This window comes from Hemitrygon akajei, chromosome 8 (genome assembly GCF_048418815.1).
Source record: "Hemitrygon akajei chromosome 8, sHemAka1.3, whole genome shotgun sequence".
Classification (NCBI taxonomy): domain Eukaryota; kingdom Metazoa; phylum Chordata; class Chondrichthyes; order Myliobatiformes; family Dasyatidae; genus Hemitrygon; species Hemitrygon akajei.
Window position 1 is genome coordinate 85961031 of NC_133131.1, and position 13705 is coordinate 85974735.

The 13705-nt window shown below is 40.4% G+C and overlaps 1 protein-coding gene across 2 annotated transcripts in view; it reads left to right on the forward strand.

The window, feature by feature from the left end:
* The window catches only part of crppa (CDP-L-ribitol pyrophosphorylase A), a 297164-nt gene that overhangs the window by 232450 nt on the left and 51009 nt on the right, over nucleotides 1–13705 (forward strand). The window lies entirely within an intron of this gene.

The window sequence follows — 13705 nt, forward strand, 5'->3', positions numbered from 1 at the left end:
AAATTGATTGGTGAAAGAGACAGAAGGCCATGGAAGGAAGAAAAAGAGGGAAGAGCACCAGAGGGAGGCGATGCGCGGGCAAGGAGATAAAGTGAGAGAGGGAAAAGGGGATGGAAAATGGTGAAGGAGAGTGGGTGTAGTGGGGGGCATTACCAGAAATTCGAGAAATCAATGTTCATGCCATCAGGTTGGAGGCTACCCAGACAGAATTTAAAGTGTTGTTCCTCCAACCTAAGTGTGGCTTCGTCATGGCAGTGGAGGAAGCTATGGATAGACATATCAGAATGGGAATAGGAAGTGGAATTAAAATGGGTGGCCACTGGGAGATCCCACTTCTTTGGTGGACGGAGTGTAGTTACTTGGCGAAGTGGTTCCCAGTCTACTTTGTGTCTTACTGATATACAGGAGACCACGCTGGGAGCACTGGACACAGTAGATGACCCCAACAACTCACAAGTGAAGTGTCACCTCACCTGTTTAGGGCCCTGGATGGTAGTGAGGGAGGAGGTGTAGCGCAAGTTCTGCTTGCCAGGAAGGAGGTCAGTGGTGAGGGACAAATGGACAAGGAAGTCACGTAGGGACCGATCCCTGCGGAAATCAGAAAGCGGTACATTCTATTGTTCTTTTGTTTGTCATTATACAAGTTGAGCTGATTTCCTCAGTACAGCTTCAATTAGCATTGTATTTCTATTAACAGTAGTGATCAGTGATTCATAATGGTGCTTGTCTCCCAACACAGAACTATGATGTTTATTCAGCACAGATTTTTAACAATAATGGGAAGAAGTCAGATATAATTTGTGGAGCATTCACAAGTTTTGCATTTGCTCAACTGTGTGTTTTACTTGGACTGTACATCTCTAATTGATCTAGAGCAAGGGTTCCCAACCCGCGGTCCATGGACCCCTTGCTTAATGGTATTAGTCCATGGCATAATAGAGACCTTAAGACATAAGAGCAGAATTAGGCCATTTGGCCCATTGAGTCTGCTCCACAATTCAGTCATGGCTGATCCTTTTCTCCCCTTCTCAACCCCATTCCCCAGCCTTCTCCCCATAACTTTTGATGCCACGTTCAATAAAGAGCCTATCAATCTCTGCCTTAAATACGCCCAACAAGCTGGCCTCCACAGCTACCTGTGCTAACAAATTCCACAAATTCACCATCCTTTGGCTAAAGAAATTTCTCCATACCTCTGTTTTAAATGGACGCTCTTCTATCCTGAGGCTGTGCCCTCTTGTCCTAGACTCCCCCATCCTTTCCACATCTATTTTGTCTAGGCCTTTCAACATTCAAAAAGCTTAAATGAGATCCCCCAGCGAGTTCAGGCCCAGAACCATCAAATGTTCCTCGTATGATAACCCTTTCATTCCCAGAATCATCCTTGAGAACTGCCTCTGGACCCTCTCCAATGCCAGCACATCTTTTTTTGATGAGAAACCCAAAACTGTTTGCAATACTCAAGGTGAGACCTCACCAGTGCCTTATAAAGCCTCAGCATCACATCCCTGCCCTTGTATTCAAGAACCCTTGAAATGAATGCTAACATTGTATTAGCATTCCTCACCACCAACTCATCCTGCAAGTTAACCTTTAGGGTGTTCTGCACAATGACTTCCAAGTCCCTTTGCATCTCAGATTTTTGGATTATTTCCCCATTTAGAAATAGTCTGCACATTTATTTCTACTACTAAAGTGCATGATCATGCATTTTTAAACATTGTATTTTATTTGCCACTTTCTTGCCCATTTTCCAAATTTGTCTTAAGTCCTTTTGCAGCCTACCTGTTCCTCAACACTACCTGGTCCTCCACCAATCTTTGTATCATTTGCAAGCCTGACAGCAAAGCCATCTACTCCATCATATAAATCCTTGGTATAAAGCATAAAAAGAAGTGGTTCCAACATTGACCCCTGCAGAACACCACTAGTCACTGGCAGCCCACCAGACAAGGATCATTTATTTCCACTCACTGCCTCTTACCAATCAGCTAATGCTCTAACCACACCAGTAACTTTCCTGTAATACCATGGGCTCTTAACTTGGTAAGCAGCCTCATGTTTTGCTCCTTGTCAAAACCCTTCTGAAAGTTCAAATATACAATAGCTACTACATCCCTTTTATCTATCCTACTTTTAATCTCCTTAATAATTCCAACAGGTTTGTCGGGCAAGATTTTCTCTTAAAGAAACCATGCTGACTTTGTCCTATCTTGTCCTGTGTCACCATGTACTCTATAACCTCATCCTTAACAATCCAACATCTTCCCAACCACTGAGGTCAGGCTAACTGGTCTATAATTTTCTTTCTGCTGCCTTCCTTGTTTCTTAAAGAGTGGAGTGACATTTGCAATTTTCTAGTCGTCTGGCACCATGACAGAGTCCAACGATTTTTGAAAGATCGTTGCTACAGTCTCCACAATCTATGACCCTAATTCTTTCAGAACCCTAGGGTGCAGTTCATCTGGTCCAGGTGACTTGTGTTTCAGCTTTTTGAACATCTTCACCTTGTAATAGTAACTACACTTCTCTTCCTTCACACACAACATCAGGCAGACTGCTAGTGTCTTCCACAGTGAATTGAATAGAATAGGCATCTGTTAGTCTCGTGAGACTATGGATTTGCACCTTGGAAGGTTTCCAGGGCGCAGGCCTGGGCAGGGGTGTATGGGAGACCGGCAGTTGCCCAAGCTGCAAGCCTTCCCCTCTCCACGCCACCGATGTTGTCCAAGGGAAGGGCACTAGGACCCAAGCAGCTTGGCACCGGTGTTGTCGCAGAGCAATGTGTTGTTAAGTGCCTTGCTGAAGGACACAATACGCTGCCTCAGCTGAGGCTCGAATCAGTGACCTTCAGATCACTAGACCGATGCCTTATCCACTAGGCCACGTGCCAACACCTTCCACAGTGAAGACTGATGCAAAATACTCATTTAGTTCATCTGCCATCTCCTTGTCCCCCATTATTATATAAAGGTTGGGAACTCCTACTCTAGAGGTCTTGTCTTATATGAGTTTATTTTCAGTATGTCATGTTTAATTAGTTTGGCTTTTAGCATCATCTCAATGAGAAAACATTGTTTATTGAATTATTTATCATGGACCATGGCCTTTTTATGTTTATCCAAGCTTTTCAATAGTTAGACCTTAGATAAAGTCAGATTGAAATCAATGAGGGTTTTTTATAAGTAATATTAATAATGCATTTCACTGTAACTTAAATTCAACACCTGACATAAAAAATAGTAAATCATATCACTACTGTATGTCTCTATGCCTAAGTTAAGTATTATAGTTCAAAGTCAAAGTAAAATTTATTAACAGAGCACATACATGTCACCACATACAACCCTGAGAGTCTTTTTCTGTGGACGTCCTTAGCAAATCTATAGAGCGGTAACTGTAAACTGGATCACCAAGGACAGAGAGAGAGAGTAAATTATAAGACAATTTACCCTGCCCAACCTGATCTCGCCTAAGCCAGGTGAGCCAAAGCCACTCTAAACATTGACATGCTCACAAGAATGGCTGCTCCACTTGCACTTCAATTATATTTATTGGCCCTTTCTGTTGAATCCCTCTTGCTGATGGGTTGTTCCTCAACTCAGAGGAAATGCCACGGAACTCTGCCTTTTGGAACCTTGATCGCCCTTCTGATCGAAAGGCAGCTCTTTTTACACAGCACTGGAACGGATTGTCCAACTCAGAGAAAACTTCCACGAAGCTCTGTTTTTAAACTGGGATGCCAACTTGATTGAAAGATAGCTTTTTCTACACCAAATATGTAGATATGTTTCATGTGCTCAGTGATTGAGAGGGTTTTATCTCTGATGTACTGGGTTGAATACACTACCTTTTGTAGGATTTTCCATTCAAAGGCATTGGTGTTCCGATACCAGGCTGTTATGCAGCCAGCCAGCGCTCTTTCCACCATCTACAGAAGTTTGCCAAGATTTTTGATGACATGCTGAATCTACGCAGACTACTGAGGAAGTAGAGGCACTGTCATGCTTTCTTTACAATTATACTTACATGATGGATCCAAGACAGCTCCTCTGAGAAAGTGACACCCAGGAATTTAAAGTTACTGACCCTCTCCACCTCTGATCCTCTGATAATTACCTGCTCATGGATCTCTGGATTCCCTCTCTTGAAGTCTACACTCAGTTCCTTGGTCTTATTGACATTGAGTGTGAGGTTGTTATTACAGCACTCAGCCATGTTTTCGGACGCCTTCCTGTATGCTGATTCATCACTCCCTTTGATACAGCTCACAACACTGGTGTCATCAGCAAACTTGTACATGGTGTTGCTGTACTTAACCACACAGTCATAGGTGTAAAGTGAGTAGAGCAGGGGGCAAAGTACACATCCCTGCGGTGCTCCTGTGCTGATGGAGATTTAAGTCAATTATGCCTTGTGGAAACCCAGTAAATTATCCTGTCAGCTGACTAATGCGCTGCATACTCTATTTTAGTGCTGTCCTGCAGAATGGAGCCATCCTAAAAAGCAGAAGCAGTCTGCAAATGTGATTAGGCATCAAATGGTGAATCTTGAGGTCCTGCTAATGAACTGACCTGTTGGCCTTATGACACCTGATAATTAGAGATATTTGAAATAGATTTAAGTCATTTCAATATATTAAAAAGGATAAATTCATTTTAAACATAATTAAGTGATTTAAATTCATTAAATGCATTAATATTACTTGCAATAAAAATCACTTATTTTCACAGACATTTTGCATCCAGGTTTATGACATCATTCAATGAAAGGCTGCACTAAATTGTGTCAGACGTGCGTCGAACAAAGCTGAGGGCCGGGTTGTGAAGTTTATGTACCATAAAAGCAGCATTAAGGATAATCACACCCTGGATAGAATAATCAGATACATGGGCAGGGGAGTCAGAATGGCTGGCCCATAAAGAAGCAGGCGTCAGGAACCTCAGGAACACCACTTCCTCCTGCTTTCAATGAAGTAAAATGATCCAATTTTGGTCTTTTTCTTCATGACACACTTTGATTCTAACTAATTGGAAAGTTTCTGTTGCTTTTCCATTTAGGCATGAGCAGAAGTTATATTGAGGTGTCAATTCGTAATTGATCCAAAATTTACATATTGAAATTCTTTTCATGTATACCTTAACCACTTTCCAAATGATTTTTGTAAAAGTAATGATCTGCAGGCTTTGGGTGGCTGAAGAATAAGTAGAGTTCTGCCAGGGGAACTATTTAACCCTCCCCTATCATATGTCTGAATATAAACGTTCACACACAAATTCTGTTTTCTGTTTCCTATGGTATTGGATACATGGCTACAATTATAGTGCAGAACTGCTTCCACATTGCGATCACTTGCGACGTCTGTTCATCTTCAGGGCGTCTCTTCAGGTCATTTGCTACATGCAGTTTACTGAACTAATTGATATCAAAGTTGAGACAGTCAACTTTACATGGTGTTTTAAATGCATGTTGATTCCTATGAACATAGATTTAAAAAGGAACTTGTGGCAGGATTTCTAATGAACCCCCCATGAATATTTTTAATGTACTATTTAAATGGTAACTCCCCTGTGTCTGTGACACATCTGCTTCTTTATGGGCCAGCCATTCTGACTCCCGTGTGCAAATTATGCATAAACATTGCATTCCTCATAATCCTCAGCAAATGTTTGGTTAGAAGCATTGGTTTATAATCATCTGTTAACTGAAAAGCAAAAAAAAATTGTTCTTGAAACTACATCATGTGATGCCTAGTAAGAGAATGCATCTGCCATTTCAGCACGTATCACGCAAACTACCTGAATGCTTCCCAATTATAATCATCCTACGAGCCCTCCTAGTGTACCAAACTATGATGAGCCAGTGTTTGCTGTGCCTCCATGTAGTCCATTAATGCCAGGTTTTTCTTGTCATGCAATTTCTCCCTCCGCAATTAAACAGAAAGCTCCATGTCAGAAAATTGTACTTGTCTATTGCACTAAGTGATTGGAAATATAGATTCATAATTCCTTTAAAGTGGTGTCACAGGTAGATAGGGTCATAAACAGAGCTTTTGGCACATTTTAAAAACACAAAATACCCGACGCAGATTGGGGAACCGCTTCGTCGAGCACTTCCGCTCCATCCGCCACAACAGACAGGATCTCCCGGTTGCCACCCACTTCAGTTCTGCTTCACATTCCCATTTGGATTTGTCCATACGTGGCCTCCTCTACTGCCATGATGAGGCCAAACTCAGGTTGGAGGAGCAACACCTCATATACCATCTGGGTAGTCTCCAGCCCCTTGGCATGAACATTGAATTCTCCAACTTCCGGTAATTCCCTTCCCCTCCCTTCCCCCATCACGGTTTCACTCTGCCTCCTCCTCCAGCTGCCTATCACCTCCCTCATGGCTCTGCCTCCTTCTACTACCCATAGTGCTTTCCCCTTACATTCCTTCTTCACCTTTCCTGCTTATCCCCTCCCCCACCCCTTGATCTTTCCTCTTATTGGTTTTTTACCTGACACCTACCAGCCTTCTTCCCACCCTACCCCCACCTTCTTTATAGGGCCCTGCCCCCTCCCTCTTCAGTCCTGATGAAGGGTCTCGGCCCGAAACATTGACTGCTCGTTTCCACGGATGCTGCCCAACCTGCTGAGTTCCTCCAGCATGTTGTGCGTTTTGGCACGTTTGCCTTCTTAAATTAGAGTATCCAGTACAGGAGTTAGAATGTTTTGTCGAAGTTGTATAAGATGTTGGTGAGGCCTAATTTGGAGTATTGTGCGCAATATACAGCACAGGCGACCGGGGTTCAATTTCTGCCGCTGCCTGTTAGGAGTTTGTATGTTCTCCCCCTAAACCGTGTGGATTTCCTCCGGTTGCTCCGGTTTCGTCCCACAGTCCAAAGATGTACCAGTTGGTAAGTTAATTGGTCATTGTAAATTAACCTGTGAATAGGCTAGGATTAAAACGGGGGATGCTGGCCGGTGCAGTGCGAAGGGCCGAAAGAGACTAAACCGTGTGGCATCTCAGTTTAAAAAAAACTTATAGAAAAGATATCAATAGGATTGAAAGAGTAAAGAGACGTTGCCGGGACTTTAGCACCTGAGATATAGATAAAGGTTAGGACTTCATTCCCTGGAGCGTAGGAGAATGAAGGGAGATTAGATAGTGTAAATGCAAGCAGGCTTTTTCTACCAAGGTTGGGAGAGACTGGAATTACAGGTTGTAAGTTAAAGGTGAAAGGTGGAATATTTAAGGGGAACTTCATTCAGTGGGTGGTGCGAGTGTGGAATGAGCTGCCAGCAGAAGTGGTGTCCTCAGGATCGATTGCAACATCAGAATCAGAATCAGAATCAGAATCAGACTTTAATCGCCAAGTACCTATGCACATACAAGGAATTTACTTCCGGCAGATGTTGTCTCTCTGCTCATAACAATAATAATGATAAATATAAATGAAAATATAGATTATACATACAGGTAGTGCAATCCAAGTAATAGTTAGCCGACAGTTAACCGGCAGTTAACTGTTCAGCAAAGTGACCGCAGTAGGGAAAAAACTTCTCTAGTTCCTATTAGTCTTAGTCTGGAGGGATCTGAAGCGCCTACCAGACGGAAGCAGATCTAACAGTCCGTGCGCAGGGGGAGGAGTCCTTTATGATGTTCCCCGCCCTCTTCTTCAACCTGGAAGAGTACAGGTCCACAATAGAGGGCAAACATTTAAGAAAAGTTTGGCTGGGAGGGGTATCAAGAATTATAGTCCAGTTGTGGGTCCATGGCATAGGTAGAATAGCAGTGTGGCCCAGACTAGATGAGCCACAGGGCCTGTTTTTATGTTGTAGTGCACTATGACTCTATGCCCAAGATTGTGATTTACAATCAGTACCAAGCAGCCATGTTTTATTCTAGATATTAAACTGGACATATTTTATGCTTCTTGTTTACTATTATTACTTAATTATGAACTATGGAGAACCGACAGAACTCTAACCCTGCCCAATTTCTAACCCTACAGAATAAATTACACTCCACTAAACAATAAAGCTGTTTCTGCTTCATGTGCAAAACAGATATAGACCTCTACTTGTTATGTTTTGTAACTCTAAAACTTTAAACTAATTAAAAGAAAGACATGGGACCAGGGAGGCAAGTCTAACTTTGTTTTTGACTTGAAGTGAAGCGCACATGTATTATGTGGTAGCATCATGAGGTATTCAATTCACATAATTTTACATATAACCTGTAATGAATTATTTAAATGAACAAGAATGCTTAATCAAACAATACATTTATAATATTACTCAAATATTACTGAAATATTAAATACACAACACTCCTTCTTTAGCTATAACCTCCAAATCAATATAGAATGCATCTTGGCTATATATGCAGTATAATATATAATACAACTACTATACAGATATCCATAGCATCTAAGTTTTAAATTGTCCAATTCAGGCTTAAAGATTTAATCATTGTGGAGGGTTTCTTACTTTTGTGTCTTTCCTTACAAGGGGGATCACTCTTCTTGGCAGTTGAGACTTGGGGCTGTGAAACAAACTCAGGGGCCTCTATGGTAGTTGTAGGACTTGAGTCTAAGACTGCAGGATGTGGTTCTAACAGCTCTGGATACTTTCCTTCTTCATTTTTCTTTTTCACATCTTGATCATGGGATAGATAGATAGATACTTTATTCATCCCCATGGGGAAATTCAACTTTTTTCCAATGTCCCATACACTTGTTGTAGCAAAACTAATTACATACAATACTTAACTCAGTAAAAAATATGATATGCATCTAAATCACTATCTCAAAAAGCATTAATAATAGCTTTTAAAAAGTTCTTAAGTCCTGGCGGTAGAATTGTAAAGCCTAATGGCATTGGGGAGTATTGACCTCTTCATCCTGTCTGAGGAGCATTGCATCGATAGTAACCTGTCGCTGAAACTGCTTCTCTGTCTCTGGATGGTGCTATGTAGAGGATGTTCAGAGTTATCCATAATTGACCGTAGCCTACTCAGCGCCCTTCGCTCAGCTACCGATGTTAAACTCTCCAGTGCACGTTTACTTCAGTGGAGTATTCTCTTATTAATCCTTCTTTTGCTCCCTTTACAATCTGACCTCCTCTTGTTTTCCTCATCAACAACATCATCTAAAGAAATCTCTGTTTTTGTATCTCCATTGAATCCTTTCTCTTTGGCCTTTCATTCATCCATCTGGGCTTTGGTCTCTGGATCTACATTTTCAAACAGCTTTTTCGTCTCCCAATTGTAGTTCATACAATAACGTTAGTACACATAAAGTAGATTATACTCACATTATACTCACAAAAGCTGAATGCTTGCAAATTTTATGAAGCTTCTGGAACTCTTTTGCAACTCAAAACCAAGCCACCTTTCTCAAATATGTTGCCTACAAAAACTGTTGTAGTTGGATGACTGCTTTTGTCACTTTCACACTTCCTTTGAGCAGAGAAATACAGAGCATTAGTCCTTCCTCGGTCCAATATAATTTCCAACCACAGGCACAGAGATTGACACCAACACCTGTTTGCCCTCTGTTGAGCAACAGTTCATGGTGTACAGCATGGAGGCAGTTGTGGATTCATCCAATACATTTCTTAATTCATTTGACTCTATTACAGAGGATGTTATGCAAAAGGTGGATGGGTCTCCAATCTAGTTGATGTCTCAGCCACTCATGACCCCATAACACTGGTCTTATTGTTTATAACCACGTGCAAGCCCAATGTGGCTTGTTGGTTGCCGTATCTCACTGTTACTAATGTCATTCCCACAGGAGTTATCTTTTCTCCTATATAGGTTCTCAGTTGGATATCTGCAGGCTTCAGTTCAGTTTCTTTGAAATGCCATTCAAACTCATTTTTGGGAATGACTGAAACAGCCGAGCCAGTGTCCAATTCCATTTTAATTAATTTGCCGTTAACTTCTGGTGTAAGCCATATTGCTTGTCTCTTGTTAGTTTTCACATCGTAAATCAAAATGCTGCCAAGTCTTATGTCACTATCAGCATTATCTGACTTTTCTTCAGCAGCATACATATTAGTGCTCTTTTTGAAGCCACAACTTAACTTTTTATCTTTTATCTCTTTCATTTTCAATCCATTTAAAACTTGCTGCTCTGAAGAAGGAAAAAATTGTACTGCACTTTTTAAGAACTTGTATGTTTCGCTGCACTTTATTTTAACTTGAACCGTGCTTCCACAGCTTGGTAGTCATCTGGGATTCATTTAAAACTTCCTAATCACCACTGTTATGTTATGAAAACATTAAACTAATTAAAAGAAAGACACTGGGGATGCAAGTCTAATTTCATTTTTTTTTTTAACTAAGTAAGGCATGCACATACAACATGGTGGTATCATGACACATGCAATTCACTTATTTTTACATATAACCCATAATAAATTATTTAAACAAGCAAGAATGGTTAATCAAACAATGTATTTACAATATTACTCAAATACTACTGACATATTAAATACACAACACCACTGATCTGAGATTATGCTCAAATCAGGAGGATGTTATATTTTTATTTAATTCATGCATCATTTAGAAGATTTTTTTGACTCACAGCAAATTAAAAATGATTTTCTAACTAATTGAATGTTATTTGTGTGGAAATCTGAGCATTTATTGTGCAACTACAATACTTTAAGTCCAACTACTTGCCCAGTATATCTGCCTCAAACTCATTCAGACCTTTTCAGCTGGTTACAATAGTATTGATTGAATGATGGATTTTATTCCACATGCTGCACCTGAGTAAGAATATGCAGGGATAAAGTTACACAGGTTTGGCATTTATGCTGTATTTTGAAGGAAACAAAAACCTGCAAACGATTGTGTCAGAGCATGCCAGCTGAAGCTATTAAATCAATGTTTTCCTCACTCAACATGGGTTTCTATACAAAAATTTATCGTTCCTCATGGGCCGGCATTTCCTAGGAATGACAGAAGAGCTGATTGCATTCCTTATTTAACTTCTTGATGTTTCTGTTTTAAGCAAAAAATAATGGACCTTACAACAGCACTCTCAAGTTTTGATTGTTCAAATTCACATCTGGTTTTTAGAGTTCAGTAACAGAGAAAAAGAACACAAATGCATTCATAAAAATAACTGAAGTTTTAGGATGGCTTGTATGTCCTATAAATGTTTTTGAATATATTAGTTCTCCTGCATTAAACTGCAAATTATTTTTTATTGTTATCTGTTGCCAACTTCAAATTCAAATGAAAAGAAGTTTCTGAATTGCTGTGATTTTATTCATCCCGCTACTCTGGAATCTTTTGATTCACGTGGTGCTGTTTTCAGTCTGGGATGTAACTGTGCAATAGTTATTTAGCCAAGGAAGCCTACTATTCCAGGAATAAAAAGAGGGTGAGATGTGACTGATGTTTTGGTCTTTAATCAACTGGGTTTTCTCTTAAAATCATTCTGGATTAATGACTATCCAATGATCTGCATCATGGATGAAATTCTCATTGACATCTGAGTGTAATTCCAAGCTGCCTTGATTCTGACTGGAATGTTTGGACACTATGTTTCTTCTGAGAAAATATCTCCAAATTCTTCCTGATAAAGGTGCACCCAATTTTTAATATTCTTGTTTCCTTTATGTTTCTTTGCATATTGTGAAATTACTGGAATCTGATGTTAAAGTGATAGAAAGCCACCTACACTATAGAATACAAGAGTCTGACTTTGCAATAGATGGCCAAATTACGATCATCTACGGTTTTATAAATAATTTTAAATCACATTGCAAACACAGCTTTTTATTCCTTTGAAATAATATCGAACACCTGATTTTGTATTATTTGTAAATTAAATGAACAAAAGTTGTTGACACAATGGCAAAAAAAACTATCATGTACTAAAGGAAATCACATTCATTTCTTACTGCTAAAATATATCTATAATCCCAGAAACATATACAGTATTTGTTTGCTCTGTGGCCCCCTTAGTTAAAATTTAGTTTCATCAATTTGCCAGGACCAATTCACACCTTCAGGACAATGAAACATCTTAAAAGTAATGCACAAGTTTGTTTGCTGACTGATTCACAGATACATCAGGCTATGACAGGAATTTGAGATTATTTCATCAAAGATTAAAATTAACAATCTGCTTTTTACAAAAAGTTAGCAGTGAAATATATTCCATTGTTTATAGAGATTGAAAGCCAAAAGAATCACTGGGATTTGGAACGTTTGAGCAAGAAATGGGTTTTTCTAGCCCACTTGCTGACTGAGACACTTAACTACGTGAGATTCAGATATGTATGTGTGTGTTTGTCTCTATCTATGTATATATGACTTGGATGAGAATCAGGCCTGATTCTGCATCAATGTCTTATGGTCTGATGCCTTGTGTTTATTCTCACTGGAAGCTTATGAGGGGCATAGATGAGATACATCAAGTCTTTTTCCCATGGCAGGGGAGCCTAGAGCTAGAGGGCACAGGGTTAAAGTGCGAGAGGAAGTCTTTAAAGGGAATTTGGGGGTTGTTAAGAATTCTTACACAGATGGTTCTTTTTTTCTGGAACAAGTTGCTAGAGGAAGCATTTATAGAGTTACACAGACAAACAGAGGGCATTGTATAAAGTAAGCAATTAATTATTTACTTCTGCACTCAAGGAAATAAATAAAATTGGAATTATACTCTGATATCACCGAGAAATTTGAAATGAATCACTTGGTTCACCATTATCCTACAGGGTATATGGAGTTTGCCATTGTTACCACTCTAATCTAAAGTCAAGTCCACCACTGCAGTTAACTGTTAACTTCTCTCTAAAATGGATGAGCAAGCCTTTTGAACCAATTAGGGATGGGCAGTCAATATCTGCATGTCCACATCCCTTGAATTCTTTAAGGAGGATTCAGAGTAATGTAACCTGAAGAAAACACCAACACACATAAAATGCTGGAGGAACTCAGCAGGCGAGGCCGCATCTGTGGAAACGAGTACAGTCGATGTTTTGGTCCCAAACATGACCAGCATCTGCAGGTTTTCTCTTGTCTATGAAGAAAGCAATATAGGTTAAGACGCAGACTGGGAGACAGTTTTGCTGAACACCTACGCTCGGTCCGCCAGAGAAAGCAGAATCTCCCAGTGGCCACACATTTTAATTCCACATCCCATTCCCATTCTGATATGTCTATCCATGGCCTCCTCTACTGTCAAGATGAATCCACACTCAGGTTGAAGGAACAACACCTTATATACTGGCTGGGTAGCCTCCAACCTGATGGCATGAACATTGACTTCTCTAACTTCCGTTAATGCCCCTCCTCCCCTTCTTACCCCATCCCTGACATATTTAGTTGTTTGTTTTTTTTCTCTCTCTCTCTGCCCATCACTCTGCCTGTTCTCCATCTCCCTCTGGTGCACCCCGCTCCCCCTTTCTTTCTCTCGAGGCCTCCCGTCCCATGATCCTTTCCCTTCTTCAGCTCTGTATCACTTTCGCCAATCACCTTTCTAGCTCTTAGCTTCATCCCACCCCCTCCGGTCTTCTCCTATCATTTCACATTTCCCCCTCCCACCACTACTTTCAAATCTTTTAGTATCTGTCCTTTCAGTTAGTCCTGACGAAGGGTCTCGGCCCGAAATGTCGACAGTGCTTTTCCCTATAGATGCTGCCTGGCCTGCTGTGTTCCACCAGCATTTTGTGTGTGTTGTTTGAATTTCCAG